At 32.6% G+C, this 16168-nt stretch overlaps 1 pseudogene across 1 annotated transcript; it reads right to left on the minus strand.

Moving 5' to 3' along the window:
• Positions 1 to 11893: 11893 nt before the first annotated feature.
• On the minus strand, positions 11894 to 15667 carry LOC115985590 (annotated as a pseudogene). The gene is made up of 7 exons (XR_004090593.1): positions 14394 to 15667; positions 13988 to 14049; positions 13569 to 13690; positions 13270 to 13465; positions 12938 to 13184; positions 12714 to 12864; positions 11894 to 12608 (listed from the first exon to the last, which is right to left on the minus strand). The product of XR_004090593.1 is annotated as a G-type lectin S-receptor-like serine/threonine-protein kinase At4g27290 (transcript).
• Between the last annotated feature and the right edge of the window lie 501 nt (positions 15668 to 16168).

Genomic DNA, 16168 nt, shown 5'->3' on the forward strand with positions numbered 1-16168 from the left:
CTCTCTCTCTTATTCTCATCAATAGGGGTACCCTATCTTTCAAACCTCATATTTCCTTGTATTTTAGCTATCCATCTTAACATTCAAATTAGGCGATTATAGCTAGATTCATTTCATAAATAGGGTTCTTCTTAATAAGTTAACATTTTGATAAAGTATACTTAGTCTTATAAAAATTTTCCTTTCTCTTAACAAGTATTCCAAATCACACAATACTCCGAATGCGCTTCCCCTCTTTATCCACCATGATCTTATTAGATGATTACGTACTCATAAAAATCTCAATTTTTATGAATTATTGATCCAAGAAATCAAAAGCTGTCACCCTTTCGTATCTTTTAATCTTCAAGTTTTTCAACCTTTCATCTTTGTTTCTACTTTTTTTAGTCATACTTAACCAAAAGCTTTTAGATTCATAAGCATTTCGCCAAAATTCCAACTTGACATTAACTTTATCTCTTGCTCCATCCTCTAAACCTATATCATCCACAAAAAGAATACACAAAGATTTTCCTCTCGAATTAGTTTAGTGTACTCATTTATGATTAGTGGAAAGAGATATGGACTTATTACCGATCCTTCATGCAAATCTATAGTGATAAGAAACTAAGAAACTCACTTGATGCCTCAACTTGTTTTTACTATAGTTACAGTTCTCTCTCTCTCTCTCTCTCACACACACACACACACAATCAACTTAATGTATTGTAGAGGAGCTTCTTTCTTTCCCAAATCCCACCATATAAGCTCCCAAAGACTCCTTTCATATGCTTTCACTAAGTTAATGAAAACCATATTATAAGAGCAAAGGCCTCATGTGGAAGAGCATGAGGTCTCATTATGTGGCACTCTAATTTTGCATTCAACCTCTGCTCATTAAGTTTTTTTTACTATTATCCAAAAGATTACATTAATTGCTTTTTACTTTTATCTAGAAGATGGGCTGCTGTTGAAAATTGGAACAAAACAGACCAAACCTTATGTAAAGTCCAAGCCCACTTATTCTCTTATATATTATGACCCAAGTATTATCTTTTCTCATGTGTAGATGAAAGCCAAAACTCTAACCCACTTATAAACTCTCTTTCTCCTCCCCACGTGTAGATGAAACTTGAAAGCCAAGACACTGACTCACTTAGAAGTTCTTTTCCTCCAAACAAGCTTCCCTTTAGACTACACACTCTTCAACTTCTTTGCAAACAATTGTTTGCAATTCGAATTCAGTGATCCCATTTGACCAAACCAACGTTCCTACTCATTTTTCAAGTATTAATTCAGCCCTTTTGTGTAAATTAATGGAGGTGTACGATCAAGGAAGATATACAATCATTCAAAAAAATATAAATAAAGAGGAAATATACAATTTAACCTCAACAGTCTCACCACTCTATTTACCATTCCTCTTCCAAAACTTCTCTCTCTCTTACTAATGGGCTACACATTGGAAGGATTGTCTACTAAGATAACGAGTGCTTATCTTGCTATGTTACCAAAAATGTCAAATGGTATGTGATATGGCATAATCACCAACAATCATATTGCATTCAACTATATTCTTATGAAATTTTGAGTTGTTTGTGATGCTAATGGTACTAGTTATGAAGACCAATTGGTTAATGGGTTTTGATATGCTCCTACAACAAATTAAGAAATTCACAAGAAGTTGGACCAAATTGTTTGTGATGCCTTCAAATTGTAGGTGTGTGTGTGTATTTTTTTTTTACACAAATGCATGAAAATAGTAGGTCCATCATAAGCATAAAGATAATCATAAGTTCAGATATTGACAAAAAATTGAGATACTACGGTCATAGATTATGATAGCATTTGTCCTTTTTGTAGATTCTAATAGCATTTGTCCATTATGAAAGTCTAAACAATTTATAGGATTCTAGCCCCAAATATTTGGCATATATGATACAAAAATTGTTTTAGTATCCCATATGGTAGTAACTAGTAACTAGAGAAAACTACAAAAACTTTTAGTTAGATGCACACCAAATTTTTTATTTTTTTTAAGTCTTCATGTAGTATTGTCCTATTTATTGTTTCAATTTGAGTCCAATATAATTTGATTATACTTTTTATGTATATTTTGAGAACAACATACTTATAGCAAAGTTTTCTCCTACATCACATGGGTTTTTGACTAGTCACATTGAAAGAAGAATACTTGAATTAATTATATCTAAATATTGGAAGAAGAAACAAAATCAGTCAAATTATGAAGTCAAATTAAACTCTGATTCAATCGCTCTGGTAAATCATACAATTTTTTTATAACATTTAAAAATAAATAAATAAACCCACTAATGACATACACCGAATTCGGATTGCAATGCAAAAACCAGTACATCATAATCTATCCACCAACACCACCACAAATATAAATATAAATAAAAACCAACACATTGTACACGTTATATGCAAATTGACAAATAAGTAATTTGAATGAACCAATACGGCGTTGAATTGAAGAGCATCAAAACATGCCAGTCCTGTCAAAATCAACAATTTCATAAGTTTAATCTTCAAAATTCAAAATCCAAATTGACATTCCCACAAAAAGTCTCAGCCAGATTTGGTCGAACCAAAATAAAGCACCTTATTACAATAATCAACACTTAAAATCATGTTCCATATGAAAGTAGACAGAATTTTTTTGCTGGATACAATGAACGAGGGCAATAATAATACATAAAGAAAAAGAATATTATAAAAAAAATAAATTAAAAAAAAAAAAAAAAAAACTAAGATTAATAAAAAGAATATACTAAGTATGTTAGGATGAACCTGTGAAAGTTTTGATCATCTCCTTAACTTTAATTTGATGGCAAACTGAGATTGGTCGTGTGTTTTCATGGTTTTAGGCAGCAGTAGTATTACTCGGGGAATTTGAAATCGGCCATACAAACAGGACGGGTCAATCATAGGGGCAAATATGAATGATACACAAACGGTCGGGTTACATATGATGACATACCCAAGCAACTAGCAAACGTGCCAACGTTGATCTCTGGATGCTAGAAATTATTTCTAGAAAAATTTTTAGTTTTCGTTGTACTAGCAATGTAAGATTTATATTCTAAACTAAATTAATGTATATTGTAAATTTTTTGCAAATATGTACAACAGTTTTTTAACTGTAAGATTTTTTTTTTTTTTTTTTGACTGTAAGATTTATATTGCTTATACAATGTAAACTTATAATTATCTAGTTCTATAAAAGATATAAAAGGAGGCCAAGGAATCAAATCCCGAATATACCCCTTAGAGATGTATCTGCGTTGTAGAAGCTTCTTTCCATGAAGAAACCAGGCTGTTTATGTCCCTCTGCGATGAGAGAAGAAGCACTGAGCTGTACAAATCTCTACTCAGAGAGATTTGGGAAAGGTCTACAGGAGACTCAATGATGCTGACCGGTTGGCTGTATGATTGAAAGAACAATGGAAGCTATAGCAATGACCTTCTTGTGAGTTCCTTCAATTGAACAACAAGATCTGTGCGATTTGGGCACCGCAATCTATTGTGATTTTTGTTGGGTTTGATCAAGCACATGGAGGAGACCATCAATTTCTGCAAGATTAGAACAATGTGTATGCGGCTTGATTTTTACTCTTAAGAAAAATATCTAATAGATTATTAATTTCTCATGAGAAGTCAGATTACTCTTCGATAATAGAACATTCTAATGTTGATTTTGTTTTTTTAATGGATTATTTTGAAGGTTTTTTCTTCAGTTTTCTTTTCTTTTTTTTTTTGAGGGATTCATGTTGTTAAACTATCCTTTCAATCCCATTTAGAACATGTACATCATGTGTTTCACAAAATGTCTCACTCACTCTTGCATTTTTCTTTTCATTCCCTTTTTTCAAACTTGGGCTTCTTCCTCTACAGGTTGAAGATTCTTTTATATTTTTCTTTAGTTTTTGGTTATTGGTTTATGATTTGCATTACTTTCTTATTATTGTTATATATTATTATTTTCATATGTGATGCATAGAATTGGATCATGGGTGAATTAGAAATTGAATTCATTGACTGATGAGTTGGATGTAGAAGGTTTTGATAATTCAAATTATTGGAAGCATTGTATTTTTATGTTCCTATTTGTGTTGTGATTTTGATCCATATATGTTTGTTATTTTATAGACTCAAAAAATATTTTATAGTTTAAATCATCAATTGCCCTTTTTAGTTGGTAGATTTTGGATCACGTTGAATTGTATGGTTCCTTATTTCAAAATTCCAGACCTTTACATAAGATTCATTGAGACAAAAGATCAGCCACTGAGTACTACCATTAAAAAAATTACTACGACGTTAAAACATATTAGAATAGTGAACTCTCTTCTACCATGTTCAAATAATGCAGTGAAATGGGACGTAAATTTATATTGCTAAAATAACTCTCTTTTTCTCCTTTTGGGTATTTGGATTAAATTGGTTTGGGTATCTATCTATTTTCAATAAGGCTGAGGACAACTACTATACAGTATGAGACTGAAATTCATATTGGTAAAATAACTATTTTTTTTCCCAATTTTGCTAATTACCTACCATGAGTCATTGATTTCTCTATTGACATTCTTATGCCACAACAAAATGTTTTTCTCTTTTTGATATACATTAGATAGGCTCAGGCATTAGGACAGAGGTTAAAATATTCATGAAAGTTATGCCACTATATTCATATTTATTTTTGTATTGTAGACAATTTAGCCTCACTATACGCACTTTATCTTTGCATCTTATAAGCTTACAAATAGATGAACGACAATACCTTCTTTGATCTTGAAATATTGCTGGTATGTCTTGAGCCAAGTAGAAATTAATTAATCTTGCAATCTTACTTAATTTAAGATAATATCTAATACCATTCTCATCCTACATAATCATATTTAATTGAGTTATATTTTAGATCAAGTTACATTTTCAACAACAAATAAATGCATGTGTATGTGTGATGTAGGACTCTGCACCATAATACGTTTGAACAATGCAATTTGTTTTAATGGCTTTTAAAAAAAAAAATAAACAAATAAAATTTAGTTACTGTAGGGATTGTTTTATATATCTTTCATTTCAATTATAGGAACATGGTCTTGTTTATATGTCCTACTCAAGTGTCCTTATAAAATCTCACCTTGTCAAATCATGCAATTATTCTTTGAAACTCTGTTTCCATCTATGGCGGTGGAGCTTATTCCTTACTCTTGGCTTCTGCACTATACCTCTCCCTCCATTCAACATTCTACTTCTTCACAAGGCTTGAAATAACTAAGTGAAGAATTTGTGAACATTCTTTGAGGTATGAGGTGAATAATTCAATAAAGCTATTAATTCTTTATGGTTTCTTTGTTCTGAAAAAAAAAAAAAAAAAAAAAAAAAAAAAAAAAAAAAAAAAAAAAAAAAAAATTATTTCTTTACTTTTACTGCCCATGAATATGATGGGCTTATAATGGATGGTCATAATATGAATTTTTTTTTGCCAATAAATCTGGGAAGTGAAATCCATGACTTTGATTCTTCAATTAGGTTTGTGGTTACCATTTATATAGATATTAGATGTCCATTCATGCTGTTTTCTAGGATTATCTCCTTGATTTATCTCAAAACTCATAATTGGTAGGTACATTGAATATTAAACAACTAAACAATATAGCTTTGGGGTGAGTATGAAATACATGAATGATACTAACTTAATGCCACCAATTTTTTGGTTTTCACTTGAATCAATGAAGTTTGTGCTTTGAATGATTATTAAATCAATGCATGTAGGAAAAGGAAAGTTGCATAGTATGCTGCATTGTGATTCTTTTATTTATCTGTAAAATATTCATGCGATTTGAAATGTTGTTTATGAGTTTTTCATGTAATTCTTTTATTTATCTAGGAAATTAATCTAGAAATCCACACAACAAAAGCAAATTTTAGCCATATACTTGGCCTAAACTAAACATGACCAAGGCAAATTTAGGGATGCATATCCTTTGAGTTATCAAATATGCTTAGACCATATTCATGTGATTTGAAATGTTGTTTATGAGTTTTTCACTTGCATATACTTCTCCAAGAATTAATCAAGAGAGAATCCACACAACAAATTTAACCTATATATTTGGCCTATACTAAACATGACTGTGGCACATTTACTGATGTATATCCTTTGATTTATCAAATATGCTTGGACCATATGAGTTTCTAAGTTTCATTTATTCTTTGGTTGAGATTATGAGTTCCTTTCTGAAGTATTATTGTTAATTTTGAATTGAAAAGATTGATAATGTTCTTCTTTTCTTAGCTTTTTTTAACATCTTGATAAAGTGGTTGATGTGGTATGACTAGCCTCATATTACACTATAAACAAATGCAAGAATATTATTTCATTTATTAATCCAAAAGGACCAATACTAAATAAATTTTGATCAAATTAGAATTGATTTTCCATAAATAAATTTTAAGTAAATTAGATAATTTAATTTTTACAAGTAATCCAATTTCACAACTAGCCCGTGCATTGCACGGATTAGTGACTAGTATGGTTGAATTATTGAAGAATCTATAATACATCTAAATATTTGTACTTAAGTTTTGTGCATTAAAAAATGCATCTTCAATTTTAGGTTGCATCAATAGAATTTAAAGATGATACGTAGAAAACTCCCACTTTTATTGAGTCTAGGCTAATAAGCATGTGTTTGTTTTCAGGAATAAGTTTAGGGATAAGACAATATGCAAATTTCCAAAAATCTAGGATACAATAGGACAATTCCTCAAAAACTATGATACAATATGACAGGGATACGCGTATTAATTAATTATTAGCTATATTTTTACATGTTGTCAAATATTGATTTTTTATGTATTGCTAAGCATATATCAATTTAAGAGTAATAATGGATAAAATGAATATGTGGCCATTAAAAGGGTGTTTAGAATTCAAAGTAAGATCCAAAAGAGTAAATCAAAAAATAAAAAGATAAGTGTAGACACTTAGTTTTGCACCCGTAATTTAATCTTGGAAGATGACTAAAATGACCATTTCAAGTACCCAAAAAATCATAGTTGCATTTCATACAATAAATCATTCATCACATACCATAAAAATGATCTTGAGATTCTAACGGTCGCAACGATATACCCGATTCCCAAATCAGACCTTCGAATTGAAAGATATCACAAGATCAAGTTTTCACGATTTGCATGCATTGTATGTGGGTGAAGCTGATCATTTGTGATTTATTAAAATTAATTTTGATTGGTCAACAATTAAAATTAATTGAATAATTTATGTGATTGGCTGTTGGATTTTATCAAAAATAAGTTTGGTTGCATAGGAATAAAATGGATAACCAAATAACAAGGGAATTGTTGATAATTTAGTCTTTTTAGAATATTGATCTATTAGATAATTATTATTTTAAGGACTTGATTATCAAAATAAAAGGGATTTATTTTGGAATACAAGTTAAAAATACATCCAAGTGCAATTCCCGACTTAGAAAACCCCTAAAAAAGAGTCTAGATCAAACCAAAAGAGGAGATTGGGCTCAGCACTTAAGAGTGCCAATTGATACTCTTGGAGTGCCGATGGGCACAACTCTGAGGCCCAGCCAAGAAATGATCAGATCAAGGCAAAGCACATCCAATTCGATTTTTTCTGGATAAAAATTCAACCTAATTCATATATGATCAAACTTGGCTTATTTTCTAAGCACCAAACCTCTATAAATAGGGAATTAAAATCAGAAATCAGGACCCCCCTTAATAACTCCTTAAAATGCATACTTGATATATATTTATGTGGGTGTTATCTCCTTATTACTATACTTAATTTGCATAATTAAGTCATGATTTGCATTAGTCCCTATTATTTATCTTTACATAATTTTTTGAACTTGTAGGAAATTATATGAAAAAGATGAATTTACAAGAGTCTGTGAGAGAATGGAGACCAAACTAGAATTAAAGAGGAGCTAAAGGACCATACTTAAATGGCTAAGGAGGTGCAGCTAGAGTGCTTGGGTCGTCTACCATGTTTGGAAGTTTCAAATAAGGAAAGAAATCAAAGAGGCAGAATCTGAAAAGGAAAAATCAGATTTGAGCACTAATCAGTATTTTGGGCGTATCTCTCTCCTCAAAAATCCAATTGACACAAGGCTAGATGGGTTGGAACTGTGACTTAAATATCTACAACTTTACAGTTTTGAGTTTTCAAAATTCTCAATTTTTGAAGGCTGAAATTAATTCACAAGTTACTGTTGTAAACTTGGACGAAAATTAAAATAGTAAAAGTATTATTTTCTTTTGACACTTTTGACGTTGGGGTTTTGAAGGGAGGCTGTGTAGAACAAATGTTGGCAGAGAAAACCTTGTATTTTTCTTTTTCTAATGGCAACCTAAACTTTTTGCTAGGGTGAGGTATGTTTCTTCTATACAGTATGAATATTCAATGTGATTCTTTCTAAGATTTTATCAACAACATATTTGATTGTTCAATTAGATTTCTTTTGATGTATTAGTTCTTCCATGCTTTCAATAAGTTCAATCATGTTTTTCTTATTGTTTAGATGAATTTCTAATAGTTTCAAATAGAAATCAGGTTTTAAAGTGAATGGGCTTTTCTAAAAACTTTTCTAACCGCATTATTAATCTAGGTTATCATGCGTTCTTGAATTGTTTCAATTCAACCGAATCATAAGTATTTAATTATATAAGAACAATAAATTATGAAATATATAATTTCTTAGATCACAAAGAATTTTGTATCGATATAGGGAAACACCCCGATGCCCTAGTATTTACATTATTGACTTAAATCAGTTATCATTTTTATTCTTATTTAAAATTACTAGGCAAAAATTCTTCTTCATCTTCACCAAAAGCTTTTTTTAAAAAAAAAAATTACATTGTCTTTGAATTTACTCTGTTCCTTGTGGTTCGACCTTGGTACTCCAAGAATTATATTGCTACGATCTCCTGCACTTGGGAGTGAGCAAATACCCCCCCCCCCCCGCTCTCTCTCCCTTCCATTAAAGAAATTCTGAGAGCTTTGCTTTAGGAATTTCTTTTCTGTTAAGTGGCTCTTATTTTAGATCTTTAAAAAAAATTCATTCTCCTCGATTTCTAAAAGAATTCTCTCCTTGTAGAACAAGTTCATGTAGGTAAGTTTCTATCTCTTTATTTACATGTTCATGTAACTAATTCTCCATGCTCTTAACATGTTCTTCCTTTTTGTAAGGTTGAATTTACTCAACCATATTGTTGGCTTTATTTCGTGTCAAATTTGCTTGTATTTCAGCAATAAGTAACCCTGTATTTAGGTGGGATTCTTGTAAGGGTAGTAAGTGAGATAGTGTGAAGAAATGCTCAAGAGTGTGCAAGAAAAACAGGGACTCGCGATTGGATCTCACGGGTGACTTGCGGCTGCAAGCCGCCAAAAGCTGTATACCTGCCAGGCATGCCAGAAGTTGAAGCGTCATGCTAAATGGAGCACTATATGACAAAATAGGACAACTGGCCGTTCAATTACCTCACGGCTGGAACTCGCGATTCAGTCAAGCTGCGAGGCCAAGCTACAAGCCAACCCTGTTTTTGAAAAACCTAACTCTTCACATTCCATTTTCACCCTAGTATAAATACCCCTTATACCCACAAAAGAAAGAGAGCTTCCAGAGAGAATTTTGAGAGTGAAACCCTAGAGAAAAACAAGATTGATTCATCCACAATCTTCACTTAATAGACTCTTCAAATTCCTCAACTATCTTCCTCTCCATTGTTAAATCCTTGAGAGGCTTTTTACCAAAACATTTTCTCACTATATCCATTACTGTGAGAGGGCTGTTTGGTGTTTTGGGAAGCAGTTAGGAAGGAACCAATTTGACATTAGTTGATGCTAAGGTCAAGTAGCGGAATCCGGGAAGCTAGAAAAGAAATAGGTTCGGCGCAACCTCGTTGGAGTAAGAAGCTTGGAAGGCTTAGGTACACTGGGTAGATTAGGCTTAGAGAGTCTATTGTTGTTCATGTATCCCAACTACATTTTCTAGTGGATTACTTACCGCTTGGAGGGCGGCGGAGAGGTTTTACGCCGAGGGCTTTGGTTTCCTCTTCGATAACGCATCGTTGTGTTGTCCTTGTGTTTGCATCTCTCTTCCCTTAATCTTTGCCTTTTATTTTCTGTTGTGGATGTGATTTTAATTGACTTAGATTGTTTACCAATTCTATTTATAGCTTGTGTTCATTTTCCGCACACTTATTGTTTGTCATAAAGCTTGAATTGGTAATTTTGTTACTGGGGGTCTAAACGTTCAAGGGTGTTTTATACACTAATTGAACTTTCACTTTTGTTTGCCTTGATTCTCTTTTGGTTATATGATGTATGTTTGTTTATGAATATGTGTTGTGTTCATGTAGTTATGTGATGCATATGATTAAATTCTAAATCTATTGCTTTATGTAAAAAAAAATATATCAAATTTGAATTATTCTTTTTAAGAACCTCATTGTTTTCCTAAAACAAAATCAGATCTGAATTATTTTTTCAAAACTCCATAGTTTTCTTAAACCAAAAAAATATCAGATCTAAATTATTTTTTAAAACTCCATAGTTTTCTTAAACCAAGAATCAGATCTTAATTATTTTTTAAAATGTCATTGTTTTCTTAAACCAAAAATCAAATCTGAAATTATTTTTTCAAATCTCCTTTGTTTTCCAAAACCACAAATTAGATATGTATTTTATTCTAAAAATTCATTCTTTTTTATTTTGAAAAATCATATCTACAATTTCTTTTAAAACCTATTCCGTTTCTTTATTAAACAATCAGATTTGGATTTTCCTTTTGGAGATTCATTCTGTTCTTTAATTAAGAAATTAAATTTGGGAACTTTTTTTTAAAAACAAAAAATTCATTCCTTGTTATTTTAAAAAATCAGATCTGAATTTTTTATCAAAAAATTCATTTTGCTTAATTTGAAACTTCTCTTAAAAATCCTTTTCCCTTAAGTAAAGTTCAACTGTGATTTCTCCTTGCATAAATGCAACAAATCTAGTATTTTGAACATTAACCAACTTTAGATCTAGGAATATTGACACAATAATTTTCTTGTCATTTTTTTAATGGGTATTTAAAAGGTCATTTAAAGTCTAAAAGACCAGGCTCTGTCTAGGTAGGGTGGGTGCCTAACACCTTCCCTTCTTATAACCTAACCCCCGAGCGTTAGAATCTTAGGTTGGTAGAACTAGTGTCTTATTTTTTGTAGATTGTAACTAGGAATCAAGGTCTTGTAATTTTTTACTAGATTGTAACTAAGAAACAAAGCCATGTAAAGTTCTTTCTATCAAATTATAATTACTTCCGGTTAATGAGAATGTATATTATTCAAGATATGTTGTAATTTGTATAGTTTTCTTATTTTACTTATAAAATAAGTGGCAGCTCCATATGATCCTGAAAAGGGAAGGTGTCAATGCCTAAACCCCCTTTTTTGAGAGCACCCAAGTTTTCCGGTCTCTCACAATAAGTGTTTAACATTTAAACCAATATATAAATAAAAATCTTCAAAAATGAGGGCTATCTCTCACTATTGGTAATTGAGTAATGATCATATCCCGGACATATGGGCACTTCTTTTAATAATAATAAATAAAAAAAAATACAGCTAGTATACACATACAGAGGTATCCCAAAAGTGTCACTACTAATACCAATAGAGTATTTATGCTTCATAGGGTCTAGCCGTCTAGGAGAGGTGATTGGTAGGCATTTTTACACTTTTTTTTTTTTTTTTTTTGAAGTGGTTGAATGTCTAATCTTGAACCCGTGACTTATTGCTTTTGGCAAAACACTTGTCATCGCACCAAGGCTCCACCTCTAAATTAAACATGTACAAAAAAAAATTATCTACCAATAAGATAACTAGTAACATAAAGTTTGAGTTGAAGGAGGATACTGTTATATATAGATATAGAAATTAATCCACCAAAAAAAAAAAAACACGAGCTCAGAAGGAACTCTGCTTCACCATAGCCATTGAAACTTTTTCTCAAGAATAGTACCTTTACCTGCCTTTTCCCTTGGCATTGGCAAAAATAAATGACATAAATTCCTACTTATCGGAACCGGCAATCGAGGCTCTCGTTTCTCCCTCTCTCTTATCTACTAGAATTCTAATGCACACCCCAACTTCAGCCCCCGTGATCAACTCAAGATGCCACAAACTTTGAACTTCTGAATCTTACATCTCATTTCTTGTTGAACATCAACTTATCCCAATTGCAACGGCAGATGTTTCCTTTATCTCGCTTCCATCACTGTTATAGTGAGTGCATTTTCAGTATGGCATCCTTCTACACTTGTTGACACATCTGCATCATTGGAACTCCTTTCTATGAAGAAACCAGGCTGTTTAGGCTGAGGAAGTGGTGACCCCTCATTTCCCATCATGGAAACCACTGATGACATTGCTGGTCTATCTTCTGGAAGTTTCTGAACACATAGTAGACCCACTTGAATGCATCCTAGCACTTGAGATTTAACATATGATTCCTTCAAACATGGATCCATTAGCTCCAAAGCTTTGTTTTCATTCCACAGAAGCCAAGCCTAAAGAATTACAATTTGCATGGGCTAAGTGTAAATCATAAAAGCTAAAGATGCATAATCAAAGCAAGAGAAAGAACAGTGTGATTTCTAATTAGATGTACCTACATGCCCCAAAAGATTATGGTGATGATCTGGATGGGAAAACCCCCTGTTCTTTTTGCCACTGAGTATCTCTAACATTAGTACACCAAGACTAAAAATGTCTGATTTGACTGAAAATTTTCCGTCAATTGCATACTCTGGAGACATGTATCCACTGTGCAAAATATTCAAAACTCATTACTTGAAAATGAAGAAACACTTTATAGGCAATTGTTTATAGAACTTACTATGTCCCAATTACTCGCTTTGTTTTTGCTTCCATTTGATCCCCTCCAAAAATTCTTGCTATACCAAAGTCTGAAATTTTGGGGTTCAATTCATGATCAAGTAAAATGTTGCTAGTTTTGAGATCCCTATGAATAATTCTTAATCTGGAGTCTTGATGTAGATAAAGAAGTCCCCTTGCAATTCCCATGACAATTTGAAAGCGCTTCTGCCAATCCAATGATGCTCTCCCATTCTGATCTGCCATTCATTTTACCACCAAAACAATTAGGGTTAACTTTTTGAGGGGCCCCTATTATTTTTAGTGACACATTCATTCCTTGAGTCCAATAACCGCTCCCTTTGTTGGGCATATACTCATAGATTAGCATCCTTTCTTCTCCTTCAATGCAACAGCCCAGAAGCTTAACTAGATTCCGATGTTGAAGTTTGGAAACCATAATAACTTCATTCACAAACTCTTCAAGACCTTGGCTGGAACTATTTGAGAGCCTCTTCACTGCTATTTCTTGTCCTGATAATAGCTCACCCTTCAAGTTTTGATGATATGGAAATATTTTCAAAAGAGAGAGAGAGAGAGTTAGATCTAGGTATCTCACTAAAAATAGAACAATAGCGCCAAGATTATATTACCTTGTAAACAGGACCAAAACCGCCCTCTCCTATCTTATTTGTGCCGGAGAAGTTATTTGTTGACCTCACAATAGTAACAAAATCAAACAATGGCACGTCCAAATCTTCCTTGGTTCTTTTTCCTATAAAATTGGAAGACTTTATGATTTAAAACTATTGCAAGTGGGTGTTTAATTTGCAAAGTATATGTAGCAAACGCCAAATGAAAATACAGAATGTATGGGATTAAGATTTGATCAAGCATAACCAGAAAGGAAATTGAACAAGACAGCAGAGTAATTTTGATAAGGGTTTTAGTTAGGACAAGGAATTTACTAGTCTCTTTGTCAACAATATGTATATAGACACAAGGGTGTACCTCTTTTCCTCGTTCTATTCTTCCAAATAATGAAGCAGCACGCCAGACCAAAAACAAGCACCCCACAAGTTATTGATATGATCAGTAGTTTCTTCTCCTTCAGACTGGAATAACCTAATTTGTCTAGAATAGATGGCAATCAAATATTAAATAATGAAAATCAAAATTCAAAATAACCCAATTTCTCTAGTTCATTTCAGGTGCATGCCTGGCAGTCCACAAGTAAATTTACTATTGGTTTGGATGATTTTTCATATGCAGGGGATACCTAAAGTGAAATAAGCAAATTCTCTAGCCATTTCGTTTTGAGCATTCAAATGTATGATTCAAGGGTAAGGGATCTACCTTTCTGATCTAAATTACTGCACATTAAGGTTTTTGGGGGCTGGTGTAATGAACTTTAGATTTGAAAAGAACTATAAAAGTAATATGATAATGAGTTTTCACATACCTAGTTCTGAAGCTACCTCTCTAACATAAATAGCCTGTCCCCTTTTTCATCGAACTCTCTTATGTCCATTAAATCACCAAACCACATCAAACAACCAGTGCCTCCATTTCTAATATCTGAGTTAGCATAAGCCGTACAAGAGCAGTTCTTCAAGCACTCTGACTCACATTCTTCAAGACTGGTGCTTGTGTTCAACCAAAACTGGACCAAGTCTGGCGATTTCACTCCTTCAAGTTTCAGAAACCCTTCTCCCTTCTGGCAAGTCAGTGGTAGCCTTCTCATGCAACCACCAGTCCAATTAAACACTTCCCACTCCTTCTGATGTTTTGGAACAAATCCCTTCAAACACTCACAAATTGGTCTTTTGCTTATCTTACAAATTCCATTAGCTCCACACTGTGCATAAACATCACACAGATCATTCGGTGTTGTATACATTACACCCCATTCGCCACTCCCTTCATTCAATAAAAGACGTTGGACTGAACCCGACTCAGTCAAAGTAACTCTTGTAACAATAGAATTGTCATTAGCCTCATACATGTAATACAATTCATCCTTATTATACACAATATTGGGCTTAAAAACTGCGTTTATGTTCACAACTGTTCCACTAAATCGTAGTCCATTCCACAGACCAGTGCGAAACTTCTTCTCTGATCCCTTGCGAAAAACAAGTTGAGGCAACCCCAGATTGTCAAATGTGTAAGTAAATTCCCCCCTAGAAGGGTCAGTAGCATTTTTCCAAGACGTCAAGAATCGGTTAAGACCAGTCTTAAAATTCCAACCCATCTTCATGCCAGGTAATTGTGTGTCTGATGGGAAATCGAAACTTTGCCATATATAGCTCAGTATTAGTATTAGCCTTCTCTCGAACCACAAAGTTTCCAGACTCCAAAAGCTGGGCGATGGGCATTTCTGCTCCTGAAGAATTGGAGGACCAAGCAGTGTGATTATTTTGGTCTGTAATGATGAGATTTCCATTTTCAGCCAAAGTCAAAGCTCCAGATGAATCTGGAAGTGGGATTTCTCTGTTGGCAACCCATACAATGGTACGTGGAAATTTTTTATACCATACTCCCAGATACAGGTTCCTGGAATTACCAAGAGAGAAGAAACCCAACTCGAACCTTTGGCTGGGGGAAACTAAGGTCTCCCCCTTGATGATGAATTGCATTGAAGCTATGATATCAGCTCCAGAGGAGAACTCTAATAAGACTAGAGAGAGAAAGAAGATGAATGAAAAGCTCTGCATTGACTTTTGACAAGAAGTGGACTCTTGGAACTTGCAGGCAGTTACACTAGTTGTGTAATATTATAACACTAGTCGTTAACCCGTGTGGTGCACGGGAAATGTATTGAGTACAATATATAATTTAATCTTTGTTTATTTTACTACAACACCGAAATTGAATTTGTAAAATAAAATCATATAGTTAAAACATTTGTTAACAGCTATAAGTTTCAGACATTTATTAAACTATATTATTATTATTATTATTATTATTATTATTATTATCAACTTAACAGTATTTTAATATATGATACCAACATGCTTCAAGAAAATGTCCAACATTGAAAACAATTTCGAAAACAAACTCAACTAAACAGTTTGATGAATAAATATATTACAATCTATAATATAAGCCAAGAAATAAACTTTGAAACCAATATGAACAAAATCCACGTCAAACAAAACCATTTCGATCATTAAGAATATGACTCACTAAAGTCATGAAAAACACAGGATTCATTACAAAAAAAGAAAAAAAAAAGAAAAAAGAAAAAAAA

Source organism: Quercus lobata, chromosome 4 (assembly GCF_001633185.2).
Source record: "Quercus lobata isolate SW786 chromosome 4, ValleyOak3.0 Primary Assembly, whole genome shotgun sequence".
Classification (NCBI taxonomy): Eukaryota; Viridiplantae; Streptophyta; class Magnoliopsida; order Fagales; family Fagaceae; genus Quercus; species Quercus lobata.